We start from the raw sequence: 27,045 nt of genomic DNA on the forward strand, positions 1-27,045 counted from the left end.
TCGGCTAACCACCTCATTGATGTTATTGAGTTTCTTTGTCAAGAAAACAACAGCTACACCAATATCACTTGCTTTTCCTATTAATTGATCATGCTGCTGAAGAAGCTGTGAAAATAAGGGACCTACATAACATTTGGGGACTGTAGTCTGCATGACACTGTGCCAACACCCACTGGGGTATAGCTACCAAGTTGACATAGTTTGTGCACAGTTGAACAGAGTTGTCAGAAAAAAAATCCTTCAATAAGATGTTGATAGATTGTCTAGTAGAAACACCCATATAGTATTATTTTTGTTTAGTTATTTATATAGCGCCATTAATTCCATGGTGCTGTACATGACAGGGGGTTACATAGTAATAGATATCGTTTACCCAAAAATAAATTACAATGACAGACTGTTACAGAGGGGAGAGGACTTTGTCCTTGCCGACTTTCATTCCGCTGGAGAATGGGAAAGAAACAGAAGGTGGTGGGTGCGGCACCTCGGGTGGTGGAGAGGTCGCAGCTCATCTGGTGGTGTAGAAGTCACATCTCCAACCACCATGCTCTCCTATTGACATCTCTGGAAATGCAACCGACATGTCAAAATCTCTAGCTTCAGATATGCAAAATGCAAGGGTTCCTTTTAAAAGTCGTCATCCAACCAGTTCAGTATTAGTAGGTGAGGGCTTGTCAGAATCCTGCCCAGAATGCAAAACTTCAGTAGGTGCGAGTCCTGTCCCCATGATCTTCAACGTTATCTTGCTATGGCTCTTCCAGGCATGATTTCATCAAGAAGATTTAGCCTTCGTAATACAGAGACAGAGTACAATACAGAGTACAACAACACCTAAGCATTCACCCTCTGCTTCTCAGACTTTCTATCTGCGCAGTGACTGCCTCTACGTTGAAGATGATGATGGTTGTAGTAGTTGGAGCATTTAACACAGTCATGAAGCTGCCATAATAACTTGAAACAGAAATCTTTTTACCGACATACCCCAATGTCAATTTTTTTTTGTATAAAAAAAAGAGTGCTGGATATAATGAGAGTGACAGACTGCCCAAAAAAGGAAATTTAGTGTGAACAGCGCCACATACAAATCTGCATTGTGATTTAATATATCAAGCAACCGCCCCCTCCATGCATTGGTAGGCTGTGAGCGGTTGTCTCATAGGTATTCTTGCACCTGTTTGGCCATCTTAACTATATGGGTCCACTGCATCCTGATAGAGTATTTGTTTGAAGGCCTGGGCAGGTAAGCATCTCTGCCTTTTTTGCTGTGTTTTTGAATATTTGTAGGATTTTTAAGTCATCTTTTTGTGCTATTGCTGTTTAGTGTTAGGACTAGTAAGCGTAGGGACCCGTGACAAGGGTTACGAGCTTACGTATTTTGGCCAAAATATCAACTAATAAACCTGATAGAAACTTGCGCTAATTAAATGTGTCTTGGTTAAATAAAGATATCTTATGAAGAAATCTATTACCTTTACTGAAGCTAAAAACTGGCGAGGCAGGGAAAAAGGTCTTCAGAATGCAGGGTGGATTTCCAGGTCCTTTCCCAATGATACTCCCCGACACAGGTATATAAAAAGTTACTGGAGCTAAAGGGTGCTACCTCCTAGCATGCCGCCGTCCCGGCCGGTGACTGGCGCGCAGCTGGAGGTGTATATCGGCAGGCTGTAAAAGTACCAGCCGCCGCTTGCAAAAGCAGGCGTGCAAGGTCTGAAGAAGGAATCAGTGAATTCCGCAACACGTAGGATTTGCCATTGCTTTCTGGCCCCATCAGCCCCCCATAGGGCTTTCTTGCCTGTCACGTGATCTATCACGTGACTGTGACGTCACGCAAGGTCCTTCAGCTTTTTCGGACCTTGCAGGCCTGCTTTTGCAAGTGGCGGCTGGTACTCTTACAGCCTGCCGATATACACCTCCAGCTGCGCGCCAGTCACCGGCCGGGACGGCGGCATGCAAGGAGGTAGCACCCTTTAGCTCCAGTAACTTTTTATATACCTGTGTCGGGGAGTATCATTGGGAAAGGACCTGGAAATCCACCCTGCATTCTGAAGACCTTTTTCCCTGCCTCGCCAGTTTTTAGCTTCAGTAAAGGTAATAGATTTCTTCATAAGATATCTTTATTTAACCAAGACACATTTAATTAGTGCAAGTTTCTATCAGGTTTATTTGTTATTATTATTTTATGGAGATAACTTGAGTGGTGTGTTGTCTTATTACTTGCTGCTTTGTGTTCTGTGGGTGTACGCTTTAGCGCCATTGGTATATACATATATTTATTAAAATATCAACTAATGCCTCACATTTTTTAGGCTGGTTTTACACTTGCGATTTTGCGCTGTTTTTTAGCGCAAAAAATGCATGTGGGTTTTTCCCTATCTTTTACATGGGTGTGCATAGGTGCGCACACACATGCGTTGTACGCGTTTGTATGTGCATGCGTTTTTTTGTAGTGTGCGCTCGGACGCACAAAATGCATCCTGTTGCATTTTTTGTGCGTCCGACTTGCCCCCAAAAAACGCATGTGCATGCAATGCGCTTTTTTTTTTTTTACAGCCAAACACCCACTATAGTCTATGGGTGCGCATACGTGCGCATGGTAATGCGCACGTATGCGCAAAAAAAGCATGCGGTTTTTAAAAAACGCACCCAAACCCGCAAAAAAATTCACACAATCGCATGATGCGTTTTTTATGTGCGTTTGCACTGCGCACGGTGCGCAGCGCAAAAAAAATGCAAGTGTGAAAGTAGCCTTATATGTGTTTTTTGCACTTTATTTTTCGGGGTGCAGTTGGGCCAATTTGTTCTTTTATACTGTGGTGTCTGATCACATGGGACGCATTTTGATAGCGCTGGGCAGCCCGCCTAATCTAATAGAAGGGCCTAACTAATAGGCTGTTAACCTGGATGCTGTACATTGCCATAGTGTGAACAGCGCCGCATGCAAGTCTTCATTGTGCGTAATATACCAAGCAACCGCCCCCTCCATGCATTGGTAGGCTGTGAGCGGTTGTCTCATCGGTATTCTTGCACCTGTGTTGCCATCTTAACTATATTAGTCCACTGCATCCTGATAGTGCATTTGTTTGGAGGCCTGGGCAAGTAAGCATCTCTGCCTTTTTTGCTGTGCTTTTGAATTTTTGGAGAATTTTTAAGTCCTCTTTTTGTGCAAGTACGATCATTTCTACTCAGTAGCAGGGAACATCTTGAAAATTAGTAATGGACTTTCAGTTTTTAGCAGACATGCACTTTATTGTGCAAATTGAAACCTCTGTGTTTGTTGCCAATAGATTTTTCTGCAGGTCTTAAGCATTCACTTGAGGATTTTTGACCATCTGTCTGTTCAGGAATCTGCTGGCAGTTGGTTATAGCTTTCTATTTGTGTCACATCCAGATATTGCAGCAAGGGTTCTTTTAATTTTGTGTTTGCAAATTATGCTTTCATCTGTAGTTTTAGAAACAAGCAATGACTTTGCTTTCTTTTTGAAAAGTTATCATTATTTGTGCAAGGCATTGATCTGTTCTCCACTTTTTCAATCATTATTTTGATAGCCTAAGTATTTTGATTAGTGTTTTCTTATTAACTAGAGCAGTAATGCTATTCATATTTCATATTTATATGCTTTAACTCTGCAGACTGCAACTTTGTTTGTTATGCATAGAGATGGTTACTCTTAGTTTGCACCTGTGTACACCCGTTTAATGATTTGAAAGTGCCAGTCAGTCTTTCATTATTTTGGAGAACAGGAGGTTATTACCTTTGAGAAATGGGCTAAGATTTCTCTTGACCTCTGCCAGAAGCTGATGACTGGCTATGCATTATGTTTGCAGTCATTCAGTCACAACAACAAATAATAATAATAATAATTTTATTTCTATAGCGCCAACATATTCCGCAGCGCTTTACAGGACTTGTATAGACAATAAAATAGATTACAGAATCACAATAATCACATAAATCAACAGATGTCAAAAGGAGTGAGGGCCCTGCTCACAAGCTGACAATGTATGAGGAAATAGGGGAGACACGAAAGGTGGATGGCAACAATTGCCTTCACTGTACAGTCCAGCCATCAATGTAATAAATCAGGTGTTCATGTAGTGCTGCATGAACCGGTATCCAACCAGTATGTGTAAAAGTACAGACACAGAGGGCTATTAAATACATAAAGGGTGTGAGAACATGATACAAGGGTCCTGTTTTGAAGAAAATTTTGAATGAGCAACACAGGGATAGTTAAATATGTTGAGGCGGTAGGCCAGTCTGAGGAAATGTGTTTTTAGGGCATGCTTAAAACTATGAGTGGCGGGATAAATAAAATTGTCCTGGGTAGTGCATTCCAAAGAATTGGCGCAGTACGCCAGTAGTGTTAGAGACAGAGTGGGAGGTTTGGATTGTTGAGGATTAGAGTTGAGCGAAACGGGTCGAAAAAATTCAAAAGTCGCCGACTTTTGGCAAAGTCGGGTTTCATGAAACGAAACCCGACCCTAGGATGAAGTCGGCCACGAGGTCGGCGACTTACGCGCCAAAGTCGCGTTTCAAAAGTTTGTTTTGCGCTCTTTTTCAGCCAATCAGGATCCAGGGACACTGTGGGCAACGTGATGACATAGGCACGGGTCACCACCATCTTTCAGAAGGGCATGCAAGTGATTGGCTTGCTTTGGTGGGCGTACAGGGGGTATAAAAGGGCGTGCACACCGACCGCCATCTTCTGCCGATCTTAGTATAGGGAGAGGTTGCTGCTGATTCTGTAGGGAGAGCATTAGGCAGGGAAGAAGACAAAAAAACTGCTTCTGCTGCTAGCGATTTGGCCTGCACAACACACAAGTCACTGTGTGTGCAGTGCAAGGGGAGGCTATATTGTGGTGTATCAGTGGTGTTGGTTGTTGGGCTGCCTTTTAAGGCTTCCTGACACGCTGGCATTGCTGTTTACCCACTGCTCCGCAAACTGCTTTTTTAAAAGCAATCCAATCTCCCTTATCCTCTCGTCACTTTGGTCACAGGCAGCTGTGCCATCGAGCGTGTCACATAGCGCTCAGATATCAGTGGGCCTCACACCATCCACAAGTGTCCAGTGTCCAAAAGTGTACGCAGAGATTCAAAATCTCCATTATCCTCTCGTCACTTTGGTCACAGGCAGCTGTGCCATCGAGCGTGTCACATAGCGCTCAGATATCAGTGGGCCTCACACAATCCACAAGTGTCCAGTGTCCAAAAGTGTAGGCAGAGATTCAAAATCTCCATTATCCTCTCGTCACTTTGGTCACAGGCAGCTGTGCCATCGAGCGTGTCACATAGCGCTCAGATATCAGTGGGCCTCACACAATCCACAAGTGTCCAGTGTCCAAAAGTGTACGCAGAGATTCAAAATCTCCATTATCCTCTCGTCACTTTGGTCACAGGCAGCTGTGCCATCGAGCGTGTCACATAGCGCTCAGATATCAGTGGGCCTCACACCATCCACAAGTGTCCAGTGTCCAAAAGTGTACGCAGAGATTCAAAATCTCCATTATCCTCTCGTCACTTTGGTCACAGGCAGCTGTGCCATCAAGCGTGTCACATAGCGCTCAGATATCAGTGGGCCTCACACCATCCACAAGTGTCCAGTGTCCAAAAGTGTACGCAGAGATTCAAAATCTCCATTATCCTCTCGTCACTTTGGTCACAGGCAGCTGTGCCATCGAGCGTGTCACATAGCGCTCAGATATCAGTGGGCCTCACACCATCCACAAGTGTCCAGTGTCCAAAAGTGTACGCAGAGATTCAAAATCTCCATTATCCTCTCGTCACTTTGGTCACAGGCAGCTGTGCCATCGAGCGTGTCACATAGCGCTCAGATATCAGTGGGCCTCACACCATCCACAAGTGTCCAGTGTCCAAAAGTGTACGCAGAGATTCAAAATCTCCATTATCCTCTCGTCACTTTGGTCACAGGCAGCTGTGCCATCGAGCGTGTCACATAGCGCTCAGATATCAGTGGGCCTCACACCATCCACAAGTGTCCAGTGTACAAAAGTGTACTCAGAGATTCAAAATCTCCATTATCCTCTCGTCACTTTGGTCACAGGCAGCTGTGCCATCGAGCGTGTCACATAGCGCTCAGATATCAGTGGGCCTCACACCATCCACAAGTGTCCAGTGTACAAAAGTGTACGCAGAGATTCAAAATCTCCATTATCCTCTCGTCACTTTGGTCACAGGCAGCTGTGCCATCGAGCGTGTCACATAGCGCTCAGATATCAGTGGGCCTCACACAATCCACAAGTGTCCAGTGTCCAAAAGTGTACGCAGAGATTCAAAATCTCCATTATCCTCTCGTCACTTTGGTCACAGGCAGCTGTGCCATCGAGCGTGTCACATAGCGCTCAGATATCAGTGGGCCTCACACAATCCACAAGTGTCCAGTGTCCAAAAGTGTACGCAGAGATTCAAAATCTCCATTATCCTCTCGTCACTTTGGTCACAGGCAGCTGTGCCATCGAGCGTGTCACATAGCGCTCAGATATCAGTGGGCCTCACACAATCCACAAGTGTCCACTGTCCACAAGTGTGTGCAGAAATTCTAAAACTCCCCTGTCCTATAGACACCTTGTACCTTGTTTTACATTACTATATAGTTTGTTGGATTTTGTCTACATTTCTACCAAAAATGAGGAAGGCTGGTGGAAGAGGCCGTGGAATTGGGCGGGGGTTGGCAGCTGGTAATGATGGTGTTGGTGGTGGATCTGATGGTAGTGGCAAGAGCAAAATAGGACCGAATGCAGGAGGTGCTGACCCTGCGTCATCGTCTGGCTACATAAGGCCTCGAACGCTTAGTTTTCTAGGAGTTGGCAAACCGCTTTTAAAGGCAGAGCATCAGGAAAAAGTTTTGTCTTACATTGCTGACTCAGCCTCCAGCTCTATCGCCTCCTCTTCTACAGTTGTAAAAAGTAAAAGCACTGAGTCGTCATTGGAGGCTCATGTTCATGAACCACACCTTTCCTTGTGTCCTTCACCCCAACCAAGATTGAAGGATGACGCAGGCCATACTACTGATTACTCCATGGAGCTGTTTTCACATACCATGCCTGGATTATCAAGTGAAATGGTAAATTACCCAGGCCAAGATGAATCTGACATTGAGTGCGCTGATGCACAGCCGCTGATGGATGATTCTGCTGGTACATTCACTCAGAGCACTACATTGTCCTCGCAGTGTACAGAGCCAGATTCTGACCCTGATGAGACTCAGGTGCCCCTTCCCGCACACTATACCACCATACACGGTGACACAGAGGAAGGTGCACATGACATAGAAGAGGAGGTGATGGATGACCCAGTTGTTGACCCAGATTGGCATCCATTGGGGGAAGAGGGTGCTGCTTCCAATAGCTCAGATGAGGAGCCATCCACAGCAGACATCGACATCACAACAGCTGTTATCTGGCAGGCCCGGAGCACTCCAAAGACAGGTTCCAAACATCAAAAGAGTTGCTGGACAGCTTGTCCAGAGGGTCAAAAGATCACAGCGTGCTAGGCCGCAAAATGTCTGCCAAAGTAGGAAGAGTGCAGTGTGGCACTTTTTTGAACAAAATCCTCATGATCAGGCCAAGTTTATCTGTAAGAAGTGCGCAAAGACCTTTAGCCGAGGGAAAAATCTGAAAAATTTGAATACCAGTTGCATGCTTAGACATTTAACCAGCATGCACTTGCAAGCGTGGACACAACACCAAACCTCAAGTGCCACATGTGCAACTGATCACAACGAAGGTAGTCAGCAACGCTACATTGTTTCCGCCACTGTAAGCCCACCGGTTAGCACAGCAGCAAATGTTGAGGTGTCGTTGCAAGGCCACAGCAGTCAGGGAATCCCACTGTTATATCAACGAAAGACTGATTCTAGGCCATCAGAAAGAACACCAACACCATCACCATCATCAACCCTCTCTCAGTCCGCCCTGTCCACCGCTACTTCCACCATATGCAGCTCTCAAGTCCAGCTCACCCTCCCAGACACTATGAGTAGGTCAAGAAAGTACTCAGTCTCTCATCCGCGTACACTGGGTTTGAACGCCCACATTGCCAAACTAATCTCATTTGAGATGATGCCCTTTCGGTTGGTGGAAAGCACAGCTTTCCGCGAACTCATGGCCTATGCAGTACCACGCTATGACCTACCCAGTCGCCACTTCTTCTCTCGCAAAGCCATCCCAGCCCTCCACCATCATGTGAAAGACCGCATTGTCCATGCACTCAAGCAGTCAGTGAGCGGAAAGGTGCACCTCACAACTGATGCATGGTCCAGTCGGCATGGCCAGGGCCGTTACGTGTCCATCACTGCGCACTGGGTTAATGTGGTGGATGCAGGGTCCACAGGGGACAACGGTGGTGGGACAGTGCTGCCTAGCCCACGGTATAGGAAACAGTTGGCTGTAGGCGTTCGACCCTCCTCCTCCTCCTCCTCCTCCAGAAGCGAAAGCTCGTCCACAGAGCGCAGTCGTACGAGCACTCCATCTGCAGCTGCCACTGTTGCACACGATGTGTCCCCCTATCGAGCAGCTAGTGGAAAGCGTCAGCAGGCTGTGTTGCAGATGATGTGTTTGGGCGACAGACACACCGCCGAGGTGCTGGCCGAGTACTTGAAGCGACAAACTGAGTCATGGCTGGGCAGTGTACATCTTGAGGCAGGCAAGGTAGTTAGTGATAACGGCCGTAATTTTGTGGCAGCCATAGCCCTTTCAAAACTCAGCCACATACCTTGCTTGGCTCACACCTTGAACCTGGTGGTGCAGTGCTTCCTCAAAAATTATCCGGAGTTAACAGCCCTGCTCCAGAAGGTGCGAAGACTGTGCGCGCACATCCGCCGGTCGCCTGTACACTCCGTTCGTATGCAGAAGCTGCAGCGATTGCTCCACCTTCCCAACCACCGCCTCATTATCGACATTGCAACAAGGTGGAACTCCACCCTGCACATGGTGGAGCGGATGTGCGAGCAGAGGCAGGCCATAATGCATTTGTGGGAGGATACACGGCCAGGCACTTTGAGAGCAGACATGGAGTTGACAGGCGTGCAGTGGTCGAAGCTGAAAGACCTTTGTAAAGTCCTTCAGTGTTTTGAGGAATGCACACGGCTGGTAAGCGCAGACGACGCCATCCTAAGCATGAGCATCCCACTTATGCGTCTGCTCATGCAAACTTTGACGCACCTTAAGGAGCAGGCGTCTGCAGCCAATGTTGATGAGGAGGAAGAGGAGGAGGGAATCCTTGATGACATTCAGCCATTGTCTGCTCAGGGACCTCTCCTGGATGAGGTGGAGGAAGAAGAGGAGGAGGAGGAGGAGGATGATGGGGATGATTACTTAGGGGAGGAGGATGCATCTCGTGGGGCAAGTGAAAATGTTGGCGTGGCAAGGTCTGGTACAGGGTTTGTGCGTGACTGGAGGGATGTGGATTTGCCAGAAAGTGCTCCTCCACCCAGCACTCGCAGTGCATCATTGACACCGGGAACATTGGCCCACATGTCAGATTATGCCTTGCGGATCCTAAAAAGGGACCCCCGCATTGCCAAAATGATGAACGATGACGACTACTGGTTGGCCAGCATCCTGGATCCACGCTATAAAGGCAAATTACAAAACATCATGCCACAGGAGAACCTTGACCTAATATTGGCTAATGAACAAGCAACTCTGGTAAATCGGTTGCTTGAGGCATTCCCAGCACACAGCAGCGGTGATGGTTCTCACAAGAGCCGTACGGGCCGGGGGCAGCTTGGCAGAGGTGTTCGTGGTGCACACAGCAGAAGTGGCGTTGGAGACAGGGGTTTCATGACAATGTTGTGGACTGATTTTTCAAATACCGCTCACACAACTGGTAATACTGCATCGATGGAAAGTGACAGGAGACAGCAGTTGTCAACTATGGTTACAAACTACTTTTCCTCCCATATCGATGTTCTCCCACACAGGTCATTCCCCTTTGACTATTGGGCCGCTAAACTGGACACCTGGCCTGAATTGGCCCAATATGCCTTACAGGAGCTCGCTTGCCCAGCTGCAAGTGTGCTATCAGAAAGAGTCTTCAGTGCAGCTGGATCAATCCTGACAGAAAAAAGGACCCGTCTGTCAACCCAAAATGTGGATGATCTAACCTTCATTAAAATGAACCACGCATGGGTTTCCAAGGATTTTGTCCCACCTTCCCCTGATGACACATAGGGTGACAGAAAAATAGCTTGCTTTGGTCCACCTCTTCCTGGTACTTCACCTATTTCGCCTTTTGCATCAGCTGAATGTCCAACATCAACATATGCCACTTTCTAAAACTCCTTAACTGTGCTGCCTCCCCTCCCCCCATGGCCGGGGTCACCACCTAGCGCACGACACCGTGCGAGTGCCGTTGCCCTGGACAGGTGGGTAGGCCGACTCTTGGGCGCGGGCACTGGCACAGGGTCCCTCATAGTGCAATCAAGTGTCTCTGACGGTGGTGGTGCACACCCGCCGTCAGACACACCGCTGTACTATGAGGGGCCCAGTGCCAGTACCGACGCCCACGAGTGGGCCCCCCTTGCTTGGCCAGGGCCCCAGCATTTGCAATCTTTACCTCTCCCTGCTCCTCCGCTGTGTAATCTGGGCCGTCAAATCCATACTGTGCCTGACACCGTCTGAGCCTGCCTCCTGAGACATATATTTTGAATGTGTACGCTATCCATACATGTTATCCAGGGATACGGTACCCTTTCTAACCTTTGTGCAATGACGTGCAATCCATACTGGGCCTAACACCGTCTGAGCCTGCCTCATGCTGTATAGACATATATTTTGAATGTGTACGCTATCCATACATGTTATCCGGGGATACGGTACCCTTTCTAACCTTTGTGCAATGACGTGCAATCCATACTGGGCCTAACACCGTCTGAGCCTGCCTCATGCTGTATAGACATATATTTTGAATGTGTACGCTATCCATACATGTTATCCGGGGATACGGTACCCTTTCTAACCTTTGTGCAATGATGTGCAATCCATACTGGGCCTAACACCGTCTGAGCCTGCCTCATGCTGTATAGACATATATTTTGAATGTGTACGCTATCCATACATGTTATCCGGGGATACGGTACCCTTTCTAACCTTTGTGCAATGACGTGCAATCCATACTGGGCCTAACACCGTCTGAGCCTGCCTCATGCTGTATAGACATATATTTTGAATGTGTACGCTATCCATACATGTTATCCGGGGATACGGTACCCTTTCTAACCTTTGTGCAATGACGTGCAATCCATACTGGGCCTAACACCGTCTGAGCCTGCCTCATGCTGTATAGACATATATTTTGAATGTGTACGCTATCCATACATGTTATCCGGGGATACGGTACCCTTTCTAACCTTTGTGCAATGACGTGCAATCCATACTGGGCCTAACACCGTCTGAGCCTGCCTCATGCTGTATAGACATATATTTTGAATGTGTACGCTATCCATACATGTTATCCGGGGATACGGTACCCTTTCTAACCTTTGTGCAATGACGTGCAATCCATACTGGGCCTAACACCGTCTGAGCCTGCCTCATGCTGTATAGACATATATTTTGAATGTGTACGCTATCCATACATGTTATCCGGGGATACGGTACCCTTTCTAACCTTTGTGCAATGACGTGCAATCCATACTGGGTCTAACACCGTCTGAGCCTGCCTCATGCTGTATAGACATATATTTTGAATGTGTACGCTATCCATACATGTTATCCGGGGATACGGTACCCTTTCTAACCTTTGTGCAATGATGTGCAATCCATACTGGGCCTAACACCGTCTGAGCCTGCCTCATGCTGTATAGACATATATTTTGAATGTGTACGCTATCCATACATGTTATCCGGGGATACGGTACCCTTTCTAACCTTTGTGCAATGACGTGCAATCCATACTGGGCCTAACACCGTCTGAGCCTGCCTCATGCTGTATAGACATATATTTTGAATGTGTACGCTATCCATACATGTTATCCGGGGATACGGTACCCTTTCTAACCTTTGTGCAATGACGTGCAATCCATACTGGGCCTAACACCGTCTGAGCCTGCCTCATGCTGTATAGACATATATTTTGAATGTGTACGCTATCCATACATGTTATCCGGGGATACGGTACCCTTTCTAACCTTTGTGCAATCACGTGCAATCCATACTGGGCGTGAGAACGGCTGGCGAGCTGTTAAGCAAGCTATAGCACCTGTCTAGACAAGTACAGGGATTCCCTAGCGAGGAGACTTATTTGATTGTTTTCAATGTTGGGACAGCAATTTTTGGGGAGCACTATACTCTGGAGAATGATAGATGGGGCCCACCATACACTGGAACATTCCAAAGGTGGACATCAGACACTGGAGCAGCATTTACAGGGCCCATTATACACTAGAGCATTAGAAATGGGGCCCATTATGTTTGGAGCATTATTTAGGCCCATAAGACCGTGGAGCTTCATCCATGGGGACCAACATATACTGTAGCATTATGTGGAGCTCATCATATACTGTTTCAAACATTATATGGGACCAATGATTTTGTATGGAGAAATAGATGGGCCTCGTCATGAGATGTAAAAAGTGAGGTATTTTTCATTGTACTATACCGCTATTTCTCTGCCGTATCGGAGCATGATGAGTTGTGGTATGTGTTAAAGGGGCGCTCTTTCGCCCAGGGCACATGAAAACCTGCAGCCAGCCCTCCCCCCCCACAAATTTAGCCAAATAACCCCCATTTTTCAGTGCGTAACTTGTATTATGAAGTTAATTAAGGTTGACAAGCTTAAGTAAGAAGAATTGATGCTTTTGGCATTCAAATGGGCACTGTAGGTGTGTTTCCTGTCCTCCTCTCACTGCCGACTTTTATTCCCCATTGACTTACATTGGGTTTCGTGTTTCGAGACGACCCCGACTTTTCCCTATAATCGGACGATCTTGCTCGACCCGACTTTTGGAAAAGTCGGGTTTCACGAAACGAAACGCGACCCTAAAAAACCAAAAGTCGCTCAACTCTATTGAGGATTTTAATTTTATGTCATTAGCAGAACGGAGGGCATGGGAAGGGTGATAGACCAGGACAAGGGAGGAGATGTAGGATGGTGTTGAGCCATGAAGTACTTTATGGGTGAGAGTGATCAGTTTACATTAAACTGTGGAGTGCTTAGGTAACCAGTGCAATGACTGGCACAGGATAGAGGCATTTGTGTATTGGTTAGTGAGGAATATGATCCTAGCTGCAGCATTCAAGACAGATTGGAAAGAAGAGATTTTAGTAAGATGGACCAATTAGTATAGAAGTACAATAGTCCAGATGAGAATGAATAAGAGCTGCTGTAAGAGTTTTTGCAGAGCTGAAAGTAAGGAAAGGTCGAATTCTAGAAATGTTTTTGAGGTGTAGATCACAAGAGCAAGCCAGTGATCGGATGTGCGAGTGAATGAAAGATCTGAATCAAGTATGACCCTAAGACAGCAAGCATCTTGCTGGGGAGTAGTGGTAGAACCACATACTGAAATGGCAATGTCAGGAATAGGTAGGATAGTAGATGGAGGAAGAACAAGTAGTTCAGTTTTTGATGGGTTCAGTTTCAGATAGAGGGAGGACATGATGTTGGAGACAGCGTTAAGACAATCACTGGTGTTTTGTAAAAATGCAGCCATGATGTCAGGAGTAAAGGTGTATAATTGGGTGTTATCAGAATAGATATTCTACTGGAAACCAAATCTACTGATCGTTTTTCCAATAGGGGCAGTATACAAGAAGAAGAGGAGGGGGACTAGGACTGATTTATGTAAAGGGAAAAGAAGAGGAGGAGGAGCCAGCAAAATATACAGTGAAGGAGCGGCCAGAGAGGTAGGAGGAGAACAAGAAGAAGTCGGTGTCCTTGAGGCCGATGGAGCAGAGCAAAGTCAGGAGTAGCTCGTGATTCATATTGTCAAATGCTGTAGAGAGATCCAGGAGAATCAGCAAGGAGTAGTGACCATTAGAATTAGCAGTTAGTAGATCATTAGAGACTTTAGTTAGGGCAGTTTCAGTAGAGTGTAAAGAGCGGAAATCGGATTGTAAAGGGTCAAGAAGAGAGTGATCTGAAAGATAGTGGATTAGACGGGAGTGGACCAAGCATTCCAGGAGTTTAAAGATGAAAGCAAGATTTGAGATAGGTCTATAGTTGGCAGCACCGTTTTGGTCAAGGGATAGTTTTTAAAGTAATTGATTTATGCTGATGTGTTTAAATGAGGAGGGAAATATGCCTGAAGAAAGAGGCTGAATATTTTTGTTAGGTGAGTCGTGACAGCTGGGGAAATGGACTAGAGGAGATGAGAGGGAATAGGGTCACTGGTGTAAGTAGTAGGTCAAGAAGATGCAAGAAGCCTGATCATGTCTTCTTCTGTGACTGGTTCAAAGACGGAGAGTGAGCTATATGGAGTGGGGGAGAGAGGACATAGCATGGTGTGAGGGGATTGGGAGAACATTTCCTGCCGCATATGGTGAATTTTTTCTTTGAAAAAATTGGCCAGATCGTCAGCACTGAAATCCATGATTGGGGCCTACACTCTTGGATTGAGGAGTGAATGAAAAGTGTCCGATATTTAGAATTATTGGATAGTGAGGTGATGAGGGTGTTGAAGTAAGTTTGGAGAGGTGAAGGGCAGAGTTGTATGTTTTAAGCATAAACTTATAATGGATGAAATCTTCAGCCAGACTGGATTTTCTTCACAGACATTCAGCACACCTGGAACACCGCTGTAGGAAGCATAAACATGTTTGCAGCGTGTGCCAGAGTTGTGTCTGTCTGTGCCAAGTTGTTCTATGTATAGGAGGTGCAGCTTCATCCAATGCACTTTGCAATGATTCATTATAATGTTTCAGGGCAGAGTCAGGACATGAGAGGGAGGAGATTGGGGTGAATGATGACTGCAAATTAGTGATAAGTTTCTGGGTGTTAATGGTACTTATATTTCTATAAGTGTGGACAGTGGTGGTGTCATGAGTGGTGTGAAGTTATAGACAGAGAATGAAAGAAGGTTGTGTGTTGTGAATTCTCTTGATCTGACTTCTGATTCAGGGCTCCCTCTGGTAGTTACTGCGGGTAGTGGAGCTGGCCGGGTTGACAGAAGTCTGCCACCTGACAACGATGATTGGAAGTCAGGGGTTACTGACTGGGATGATATAAGTGAGCAGTCTTCCCTCAGTTGCTGCTGGTGATTGGTTTCTTCCTGTGCATTTTGAAGTCTGCTGTCTCCTGCCTGATCCTGCATTTTTCAGTTAAGTTGTTCATTTTCTAATACTTTGCATCTGATCTGGTTTTGCCTATTTCTGCTTTGCTGTGAGAGTTCAGCATGCTCTCTGCTGGGGCAGTGCTGGATCCCGCTCCATATGTTACAGCTTGTGTCAGTTTGTTCAGTCCCCTGTTATATTAGTCTCTTGCTTTGCTGCCAGTTCACACCAGAATGCTGATATAGTGGGGGAGAGGTCGCGAGACCTCAGTGTTTTTTGTACATCAGACGTGTTGGATTTTTTAGGGATTTTGCATGATTGCAGACAGTCTCTTTCCTTTCCTATCCTTTCTAGATAGTTTGGGCCCCATTATTTGCTCAGTCTATTTTCTGCCTGCGTTTGTGTCTCATCTTGTCTCACCAACAATATATGTTTGGGGGCTATCTATTTCTTTGGGGTTCTATTCCGGGCAGTTTAGATTTCACCTTTCTTGATTTAAGCTTAGTTAGTTCTCCGGCTGTGCCAAGGCGTCTAGGGCATCGTAGGTACGCCCCATGGCTACTGCTAGTTGTGTTGTTAGGATTAGGGGTCTGCAATCCACTAAGTTACCAACCTTTCTGGTTTCTTGGTGGCCTAGCCTATTCCTGCCATCCTCCTTGGTGACCTATTCATAACAGTTGTGGTCAGAGATCGGGAGAGAGGAGTTCATAAAATCATACAATGAGCAGAGCCAGGAGAAGACCAGGTCAAGGGAATTTCCATCTTCATGCTTAAGAGAGTTAGTAAGCTGTAAAAGGCCAAAGGAGGAAGCTAGAGATAAAAGATGAGTGGCAGATGTGGAGAGGGGAAACCAATGGGATGCTAAAGTCTCAAATGATGAGAGAGGGGATGTCACAGGATAGAAAATGTGGAAGCCAGTTGGCAACGTGATCAAGGAACTGATGGGAGGAGCCCAGAGGATGATACACAACCACCACTCGAAGGGATGAGAGGTAGAGTCTGACCTCGTGTACCTCAATAGAAGAGAAGCTAAGTGAGGATACTTGAGGGATAAGCTAAAATGTGCATTTGGTTCATAGGAGAAGACCAATGCCTCCACCTGGTCTGTTGTTCGATCTTGGGGTTTGAGAATAATGTAGTCCACCATTTGAGAGAGCAAGCAGTGGTGGTGGCTGAGTGCTGGATCCAGGTTTCAGTAAGAGCCAGAAAGTTAAGAGAATCAGAAAGGAAGAAGTCATGGAATAAGGAGACTTTATTACACACTGAGCAAGAATTCCAGAGGGCACAGTTAAAAGAGACAGAAGGCTTGCAGGGAATATTAATGAGATTTGAGGGGTTTCTGAGTGTAATAGTTGAAGGGATCGACTTACTATAACATGAAGTGCCAGGGTTGGGAGAGATATCTCCTGCAACTAGGAGAAGGAGGATAGAAAGAGTGAGCAGAAAATTTAGTGATTTGTGAGAGCATTTCTTGTGTTGCATGGTGAGACTGAATGGGTCTGTGCAGTTTACCATTGTGAAAAGAGTGTGAGTGCTGTACATTGGAGAGGAGAGGACAGAGGGGCTGATAAGGATGAAGTGTGAAGAGTTTGTACAAGGACAGTGGTTGTGAGTGAATGCAGCAACCAGGATATAAACTACATAAATGCATATGAAAAATTCTTGGAATTGAGAGTCCTCAGTGGGTGATGCCTTTTGATGGACCACTACAAGGTATCAACCACTGAGGAAACTCAATTCCAAATATATTTCTATCTACTGGCTAACACACTACAACGACATACAGTATATCTTTCCTGTATCATAAATGCATATTGTGCATATTTGTTGCAATCCACATGTTCTAGAAATTGGTTTCTTTAACCCCTTTCTGCCATGAGACGTACTATCCCGTCCATGTGCCCTGGGACTTAATTCCCAGGGACGGGATAGTACGTCACAGCGATCAGCGGCGCCCATGTGATGAGCGCCGCTGATCGCGGCCGGGTGTCAGCTGATTATCACAGCTGACACCCGGCACAATGTGTCAGGGGTGGTCACGGACTGCCCCCGACACGTTAACCCCTTGCACACCGTGATCAAACACGATCGCGGTGTACCGGGGGTTAAAGGGAAGCATCGGCAGGGAGGGGGCTCCCTCCGTGCTTCCCTGAGCCCCCCACAGCAGCGCAATGTGCAGCGCTGCTACGGGGGCCTCTTCCCTGCAGGTCCCCAAATCCAAGATGGCGACGGGGACCTTCGGGGGCTTGCAGGGAGCTGGCTTCCTCAGTGCCTGCAAAGCGCAGCCATAAGAAAGTCTGTGTCTATGCCTGTGATAGATCAGCAATCTGCCACAGTGATTTGTGATGTGACAGATCAGCGATCTGTGATGTGACAGATCAGCGATCTGTCACAGGACAGTGATGTCCCACCTGGGACAATGTAATAAAGTAAAAAAAAAAAAAGTGTAAAAATAATTTTTAAAAAAATCGCTAAATAGATTAAAAAAAAAATATTCCCTAATAAATTAAATTTTTGGAAATAAAAAAAAACAATAAAAGTACACATATTTGGCATCGCTGCGTCCGTAACGACCAGCCCTATAAAACTGTCCCATTAGTTAACCCTTTTAGCGAACCCCTTAAAAAATAAAAATAAAAACGAAGCAAAAAATATCATACCGCTGAACAAAAAGTGCAATAATGCGCGATTAAAAAGACGCATATAAATATGCATGGTACCGCCAAAAACACCATCTTGTCCCGCAAAAAATGAGCTGCCATACAGCATCATCAGTGAAAAAATATAAAAGTTATAGCTCGCCGAATAAAGCGATGCAAAAATAATAATTTTTTATATAAAATTGTTTTCATTGCATAAAAGCGCCAAAACATAAAAAAACCTAAATGAGGTATCGCTGTAACCGAACTGACCCGAAGAATAAAATGGCTTTATTAATTTTCCCGCACGCGGAACGGTGTAAATGCACCCCCCAAAAGAAATTCATGAAACGCTGGTTTTTGTTCATTCTGCGTCCCAAAAATCGGAATAAAAAGCGATCAAAAGATGTCACGTGCCCGAACATGATACCAATAAAAGCGTCAACTCGTCCTGCAAAAAATAAGACCTCACGTGACTCAGTGGGTCAAAATATGGAAAAATTATAGCTCTCAATATGTGGTGATGCCAAAAATTTTTACAATAAAAAGCGTCTTTTAGCATGTGACAGCTGCCAAACATAAAAACCGCCATAAATAGTAAATCAAATCCCCCCGTTATCACCCCCTTAGTTAGGGAAAAATAATATAAAAAAATGTATTTATTTCCATTTTCCCACTAGGGTTAGGGCCAGGGTTAGGGCTAGGGGTGTGTTGGGGTTAGGGTTGGAGTTAGAATTGGGGGGTTTCCACTGTTTGGGCACATCAGGGGCTCTCCAAATGCAACATGGCGTCTGATCTCAATTCCAGCCAATTCTGCGTTGAAAAAGTAAAATGGTGCTCCTTCCCTTCCAAGCTCTACCATGCGCCCAAACAGTGTTTTACCCCCACATATAGGGTATCAGCGTACTCAGGACAAATTGCAAAACAACTTTTGGGGTCCAATTTCTCCTGCTACCCTTAGGAAAATAAAAAATTGGGGGCAAAAATATCATTTTTGTGGAAAAAAAAGTTTTTTTTATTTTCACGCCCGGGCGTTATAAACTTCTGTGAAGCACTTGGGGGTTCAAAGTGCTCAACACACATCTAGATAAGTTGCGTGGGGGGTCTAGTTTCCAAAATGGGGTCACTTGTGGGGAGTTTCAATAGTTTTGGTACATCAGGGGCTCTCCAAATGCACATGACACCTGCAGACCATTCCATCAAAGTCTGCATTCCAAAAACGTCACTACTTTCCTTCCGAGTCCCGACGTGTGCCCATACAGTAGTTTTCTCCCACATATGAGGTATCAGCGTACTCAGGACAAATTGGACAACAACTTTTGGGGTCCAATTTCTCCTGATACCCTTGGGAAAATAAAAAAAATTGGGACTTAATGATCATGTTTGTGGAAAAAATGCGATTGTTTTTTTTTTTATTTTCATGCCTGGGCATTATAAACTTCTGTGAAGCCCTTGGGGGTTCAAAGTGCTCACCACACATCTAGGTAAGTTCCTTAGGGGGTCTAGTTTCCAAAATGGTTTCACTTATGGGGCGTTTCCACTGTTTAGATACATTTGGGGCTCTCCAAAGGCAACATGACACCCGCAGAGCATTCCATCAAAGTCTGCATTCCAAAACCTCACTACTTCCCTTCCGAGCCCCGACGTGTGTCCATACAGTAGTTTTCTCCCACATCTGGGGTATCATCGTACTCAGGACAAATTGGACAACAACTTTTGGGGTCCAATTTTTCCTGGTACCCTTGGGGAAAAAAAAATGGTGACTAAAAGATCATGTTTGATGAAATTCAGATGATTTTTTTTTATTTTCACTCCCGGTCGTTATAAACTTCTGTGAAGCACTGGGGGGTTCAAAATGCTCACCACACATCTAGATAAGTTCCTTAGGGGGTCTAGTTTCCAAAATGGGGCCACTTGTGGGGGGTTTCCACTGTTTAGGTACACTAGGGGCTCTCCAAAAGCAACATGACACCCGCAGACCATTCCATCGAAGTCTGCATTCCAAAACGTCACTACTAGAGTTGAGCGAAACATGTCGAAAAATTTCAAAAGTCGCCGACTTTTGGCAAAGTCGGGTTTCATGAAACAAAACCCGACCCTAGGATGAGGTCGGGCACGAGGTCGGCGACTTACGCGCCAAAGTCGCGTTTCAAAAGTTTGTTTTGCGCTCTTTTTCAGCCAATCAGGATCCACGGACACTGTGGGCAACGTGATGACATAGGCAGGGGTCACCACCATCTTTCAGAAGGGCATGCAAGTGATTGGCTTGCTTTGGTGGGCGTCACAGGGGGTATAAAAGGGCGTGCACGCCGACCGCCATCTTACTTCTGCCGATCTCAGTATAGGGAGAGGTTGCTGCTGATTCTGTAGGGAGAGAGTTAGGCAGGGAAGAAGACCAAAAAACTGCTTCTGCTGCTAGCGACTTGGCCTGCACAACACACCAGTCACTGTGTGTGCAGTGCAAGGGGAGGCTATATAGTGGTGTATCAGTGGTGTTGGTTGTTGGGCTGCCTTTTAAGGCTTCCTGACAGGCTGGCATTGCTGTTTACCCACTGCTCTGCAAACTGCTTTTTTAAAAGCAATCCAATCTCCCTTATCATCTAGTCACTTTTGTCACAGCTGTGCCATCGAGCCTGTCACATAGCGCTCAGATATTCATTGGGCCTCACACAATCCAAAAGTGTCCAGTGTCCAAAAGTGTGTGCAGAGATTCAAAATATCCCTTATCCTCTAGTGACTTTTGTCACAGCTGTGCCATCGAGCCTGTCACATAGCGCTCAGATATTCATTGGGCCTCGCACAATCCAAAAGTGTCCAGTGTCAAAAAGTGTGTGCAGAGATTCAAAATCTCCCTTATCCTCTAGTCACTTTTGTCACAGCTGTGCTATCGAGCCTGTCACATAGCGCTCAGATATTCATTGGGCCTCACACAATCCAAAAGTGTCCAGTGTCCAAAAGTGTGTGCAGAGATTCAAAATCTCCCTTATCCTCTAGTCACTTTTGTCACAGCTGTGCCATCGAGCCTGTCACATACCGCTCAGATATTCATTGGGCCTCACACAATCCAAAAGTGTCCAGTGTCCAAAAGTGTGTGCAGAGATTCAAAATCTCCCTTATCCTCTAGTGACTTTTGTCACAGCTGTGCCATCGAGCCTGTCACATAGCGCTTAGATATTCATTGGGCCTCACACAATCCAAAAGTGTCCAGTGTCCAAAAGTGTGTGTAGAGATTCAAAATCTCCCTTATCCTCTAGTGACTTTTGTCACAGCTGTGCCATCGAGCCTGTCACATAGCGCTCAGATATTCATTGGGCCTCACACAATCCAAAAGTGTCCAGTGTCCACAAGTGTCTGCAGAAATTCAAAATCTCCCCTGTCCTATAGACACCTTGTACCTTGTTTTACATTACTATATAGTTTGTTGGATTTTGTCTACATTTCTACCAAAAATGAGGAAGGCTGGTGGAAGAGGCCGTGGAATTGGGCGGGGGTTGGCAGCTGGTAATGATGGTGTTGGTGGTGGATCTGATGGTAGTGGCAAGAGCAAAATAGGACCGAATTCAGGAGGTGTTGAGCCTGCGTCATCGTCTGGCTGCATAAGGTCTCGAACGCTTAGTTTTCTAGGAGTTGGCAAACCGCTTTTAAAGCCAGAGCATCAGGAAAAAGTTTTGTCTAACATTGCTGCCTCCAGCTCTATCGCCTCCTCTTCTTCAGTTGTAAAAAGTAAAAGCACTGAGTCGTCATTGGAGGCTCATGTTCATGAACCACACCTTTCCTTGTGTCCTTCACCCCAACCAAGATTGAAGGATGACGCAGGCCATACTACTGATTACTCCATGGAGCTGTTTTCACATACCATGCCTGAATTATCAAGTCAAATGGTGAATTACCCAGGCCAAGATGAATCTGACATGGAGTGCACTGATGCACAGCCGCTGATGGATGATTCTGCTGGTACATTCACTCAGAGCACTACATTGTCCTCGCAGTGTACAGAGCCAGATTCTGACCCTGATGAGACTCAGGTGCCCCTTCCCGCACACTATACCACCATACACGGTGACACAGAGGAAGGTGCACATGACATAGAAGAGGAGGTGATGGATGACCCAGTTGTTGACCCAGATTGGCATCCATTGGGGGAAGAGGGTGCTTCTTCCAATAGCTCAGATGAGGAGCATCCACAGCAGACATCGACATCGCAACAGCTGTTATCTGGCAGGCCCGGAGCACTCCAAAGACAGGTTCCAAACATCAAAAGAGTTGCTGGACAGCATGTCCAGAGGGTCAAAAGATCACAGCGTGCTAGGCCGCAAAATGTCTGCCAAAGTAGGAAGAGTGCAGTGTGGCACTTTTTTGAACAAAATCCTCATGATCAGGCCAAGGTTATCTGTAAGAAGTGCGCAAAGACCTTTAGCCAAGGGAAAAATCTGAAAAATTTGAATACCAGTTGCATGCTTAGACATTTAACCAGCATGCACTTGCAAGCGTGGACACAACACCAAACCTCAAGTGCCACATGTGCAACTGATCACAACGAAGGTAGTCAGCAACGCTACATTGTTTCCGCCACTGTAAGCCCACCGGTTAGCACAGCAGCAAATGTTGAGGTGTCGTTGCAAGGCCACAGCAGTCAGGGAATCCCACTGTTATATCAACGAAAGACTGATTCTAGGCCATCAGAAAGAACACCAACTCCATCACCATCATCAACCCTCTCTCAGTCCGCCCTGTCCACCGCTACTTCCACCATATGCAGCTCTCAAGTCCAGCTCACCCTCCCAGACACTATGAGTAGGTCAAGAAAGTACTCAGTCTCTCATCTGCGTACACTGGGTTTCAACGCCCACATTGCCAAACTAATCTCGTTTGAGATGATGCCCTTTCGGTTGGTGGAAAGCACAGCTTTCCGCGAACTCATGGCCTATGCAGTACGAAGCTATGACCTACCCAGTCACCACTTCTTCTCTCGCAAAGCCATCCCAGCCCTCCACCATCATGTGAAAGACCGCATTGTCCATGCACTCAAGCAGTCAGTGAGCGGAAAGGTGCACCTCACAACTGATGCATGGTCCAGTCGGCATGGCCAGGGCCGTTACGTGTCCATCACTGCGCACTGGGTTAATGTGGTGGATGCAGGGTCCACAGGGGACAGCGGTGGTGGGACAGTGCTGCCTAGCCCACGGTATAGGAAACAGTTGGCTGTAGGCGTTCGACCCTCCTCCTCCTCCAGAAGCGAAAGCTCGTCCACAGAGCGCAGTCGTACGAGCACTCCATCTGCAGCTGCCACTGTTGCACATGATGTGTCCCCCTATCGAGCAGCTAGTGGAAAGCGTCAGCAGGCTGTGTTGCAGATGATGTGTTTGGGCAACAGACACACCGCCGAGGTGCTGGCCGAGTACTTGAAGCGACAAACTGAGTCATGGCTGGGCAGTGTACATCTTGAGGCAGGCAAGGTAGTTAGTGATAATGGCCGTAATTTTGTGGCAGCCATAGCCCTTTCAAAACTCAGCCACATACCTTGCTTGGCTCACACCTTGAACCTGGTGGTGCAGTGCTTCCTCAAAAATTATCCGGAGTTAACAGCCCTGCTCCAGAAGGTGCGAAGACTGTGCGCGCACATCCGCCGGTCGCCTGTACACTCCGTTCGTATGCAGAAGCTGCAGCGATTGCTCCACCTTCCCAACCACTGCTTCATTATTGACATTGCAACAAGGTGGAACTCCACCCTGCACATGGTGGAGCGGCTGTGCGAGCAGAGACAGGCCATAATGCATTTGTGGTAGGATACACGGCCAGGCACTTTGAGAGCAGACATGGAGTTGACAGGTGTGCAGTGGTCGAAGCTGAAAGACCTCTGTAAAGTCCTTCAGTGTTTTGAGGAATGCACACGGCTGGTAAGCGCAGACGACGCCATCCTAAGCATGAGCATCCCACTTATGCGTCTGCTCATGCAAACTTTGACGCACCTTAAGGAGCAGGCGTCTGCAGCCAATGTTGATGAGGAGGAAGAGGAGGAGGGAATCCTTGATGACATTCAGCCATTGTCTGCTCAGGGACCTCTCCTGGACGAGGTGGAGGAAGAAGAGGAGGAGGAGGAGGATGATGGGGATGATTACTTAGGGGAGGAGGATGCATCTCGTGGGGCAAGTGAAAATGTTGGCGTGGCAAGGTCTGGTACAGGGTTTGTGCATGACTGGAGGGATGTGGATTTGCCAAAAAGTGCTCCTCCACCCAGCACTCGCAGTGCATCATTGACACCGGGAACATTGGCCCACATGTCAGATTATGCCTTGCAGATCCTAAAAAGGGACCCACGCATTGCCAAAATGATGAACGATGACGACTACTGGTTGGCCAGCATCCTGGATCCACGCTATAAAGGCAAATTACAAAACATCATGCCACAGGAGAACCTTGACCTAATATTGGCTAATAAACAAGCAACTCTGGTAAATCAGTTGCTTGAGGCATTCCCAGCACACAGCAGCGGTGATGGTTCTCACACGAGCCGTACGGGCCGGGGGCAGCTTGGCAGAGGTGTTCGTGGTGCACACAGCAGAAGTGGCGTTGGAGACAGGGGTTTCATGACAATGTTGTGGACTGATTTTTCAAATACCGCTAACACAACTGGTAATACTGCATCGATGGAAAGTGACAGGAGACAGCAGTTGTCAACTATGGTTACAAACTACTTTTCCTCCCATATCGATGTTCTCCCACACAGGTCATTCCCCTTTGACTATTGGGCCGCTAAACTGGACACCTGGCCTGAATTGGCCCAATATGCCTTACAGGAGCTCGATTGCCCAGCTGCAAGTGTGCTATCGGAAAGAGTCTTCAGTGCAGCTGGATCAATCCTGACAGAAAAAAGGACCCGTCTGTCAACCCAAAATGTGGATGATCTAACCTACATTAAAATGAACCATGCATGGGTTTCCAAGGATTTTGTCCCACCTTCCCCTGATGACACATAGGGTGACAGAAAAATGGCTTGCTTTGGTCCACCTCTTCCTGGGACTTCACCTATTTCGCCTTTTGCATCAGCTGAATGTCCAACATCAACATATGCCACTTTCTAAAACTCCCTAACTGTGCTGCCTCCCCCCCATGGCCGGGGTCACCACCTAGCGCACGACACCGTGCGAGTGTCATTGCCCTGGACAGGTGGGTAGGCCGACTCTTGGGCGCGGGCACTGGCACAGGGTCCCTCATAGTGCAATCAAGTGTCTCTGACGGTGGTGGTGCACACCCGCCGTCAGACACACCGCTGTACTATGAGGGGCCCAGTGCCAGTACCGACGCCCATGAGTGGGCCCTCCTTGCTTGAGCAGGGCCCCAGCATTTGCAATCTTTACCTCTCCCTGCTCCTCCGCTGTGTAATCTGGGCCGTCAAATCCATACTGTGCCTGACACCGTCTGAGCCTGCCTCCTGATGTATAGACATATATTTTGAATGTGTACGCTATCCATACATGTTATCAGGGGATACGGTACCCTTTCTAACCTTTGTGCAATCACGTGCAATCCATACTGGGCCTAACACCGTCTGAGCCTGCCTCCTGAGACATATATTTTGAATGTGTACGCTATCCATACATGTTATCCGGGGAAACGGTACCCTTTCTAACCTTTGTGCAATCCATACTGGGCCTAACACCGTCTGAGCCTGCCTCCTGAGACATATATTTTGAATGTGTACGCTATCCATACATGTTATCCGGGGAAACGGTACCCTTTCTAACCTTTGTGCAATCACGTGCAATCCATACTGGGCCTAACACCGTCTGAGCCTGCCTCCTGAGACATATATTTTGAATGTGTACGCTATCCATACATGTTATCCGGGGATACGGTACCCTTTCTAACCTTTGTGCAATCACGTGCAATCCACACTGGGCCTAACACCGTCTGAGTCTGCCTCCTGAGACATATATTTTGAATGTGTACGCTATCCATACATGTTATCCGGGGAAACGGTACCCTTTCTAACCTTTGTGCAATCACGTGCAATCCATACTGGGCCTAACACCGTCTGAGCCTGCCTCCTGAGACATATATTTTGAATGTGTACGCTATCCATACATGTTATCCGGGGAAACGGTACCCTTTCTATCCTTTGTGCAATCACGTGCAATCCATACTGGGCCTAACACCGTCTGAGCCTGCCTCCTGAGACATATATTTTTTGAATGTGTACGCTATCCATACATGTTATCCGGGGATACGGTACCCTTTCTCACCTTTGTGCAATCACGTGTAATCCATACTGGGCGTGAGAACGGCTGGCGAGCTGTTAAGCAAGCTACAGCACCTGTGGTTTGCACACGTAAGTTTTTCATTTTTTCAGGAATGACGGTTAGGCCTAATTCCGGAACTGCAGTTGACCTACACTTACTGGGAAATCATTGTTCGCGGGTAATAATTGTAATCACTCAATGATCCCCATCACTAACGTTGTTCAGCGGGTTATCTGCACCTGTAAGCGACAAACGCTGGCCTTTTCAGTGTAGCGCACATGCAGCCACGGACATGTACGGGCATGACACACCAGTTATTGGCCAATCTCATGTGCCAGAGCCTCACATGTCCCTCTAGTAAGCCGGACTCGGACCGCGGGGCATGACGGGGTCTCGTTCGTTAACGGAATTAAGCTTGCAATGTGTGCATCTGTTCTGTAGCTGGCATGGTTGAGGTTTCCCAGATGGAGTCGAATTTAACCGTAGGCTCCACTCCTGGTGGTGCCCTTCTGGACATTCCTTTAAGGTTCAGCTTTGCAACCATACTGCCCACGTAAAACAAACACTTTGCCTTCATGAACGCTGTTTGGAGGGTCATGCCTCGTGGGAATAACGCCGCCCAATCAGTTAACCTGCTAGAGAGATCCTTCGTTGCTCCCAAGCATGACATCACACTCCCTAGGAAGAAGGTAATGCCACTGTGGCGACCGTACTCCTGGGGGCGACACAAGTGCACTGATGCCCAGCCACTGCTCGATGAATCTGCTGGTACATTGACCCAGACCACTACATTACCCTCGCACGCTACCCGGCCTGAATCTGACCCTGATGAAACTCAGGTTACCCTTCCCATATACAGTTCCATCTTACACGGTGACAAAGAGGAAGCTGCAGATGAAAGTGCAGGTTCGGCCCACCCGCCATCAGACACACCACCG

At 46.9% G+C, this 27,045-nt stretch overlaps 1 long non-coding RNA gene across 3 annotated transcripts in view; it reads left to right on the top strand.

Annotated features, from left to right (window-relative positions):
- LOC141084628 (uncharacterized) overlaps positions 1 to 27,045 on the top strand; it is a 278,465-nt gene that overhangs the window by 64,359 nt on the left and 187,061 nt on the right. The window contains exon 1 of one of the 3 annotated variants that reach the window (XR_012231060.1): positions 1,825 to 2,088. The exons of 1 other annotated variant lie outside the window; for it this stretch is intronic. This is a non-coding gene — a long non-coding RNA (uncharacterized lncRNA). Of the gene's footprint in view, positions 1 to 1,824; positions 2,089 to 13,777; positions 13,864 to 27,045 lie in introns of those variants that run through there. One more of the 3 variants, XR_012231064.1, reaches the window with a different exon arrangement.

This window comes from Dendrobates tinctorius, unplaced genomic scaffold (assembly GCF_039654945.1).
Source record: "Dendrobates tinctorius isolate UK_male_01 unplaced genomic scaffold, ASM3965494v1 ptg000025l, whole genome shotgun sequence".
Lineage (NCBI taxonomy): Eukaryota > Metazoa > Chordata > Amphibia > Anura > Dendrobatidae > Dendrobates > Dendrobates tinctorius.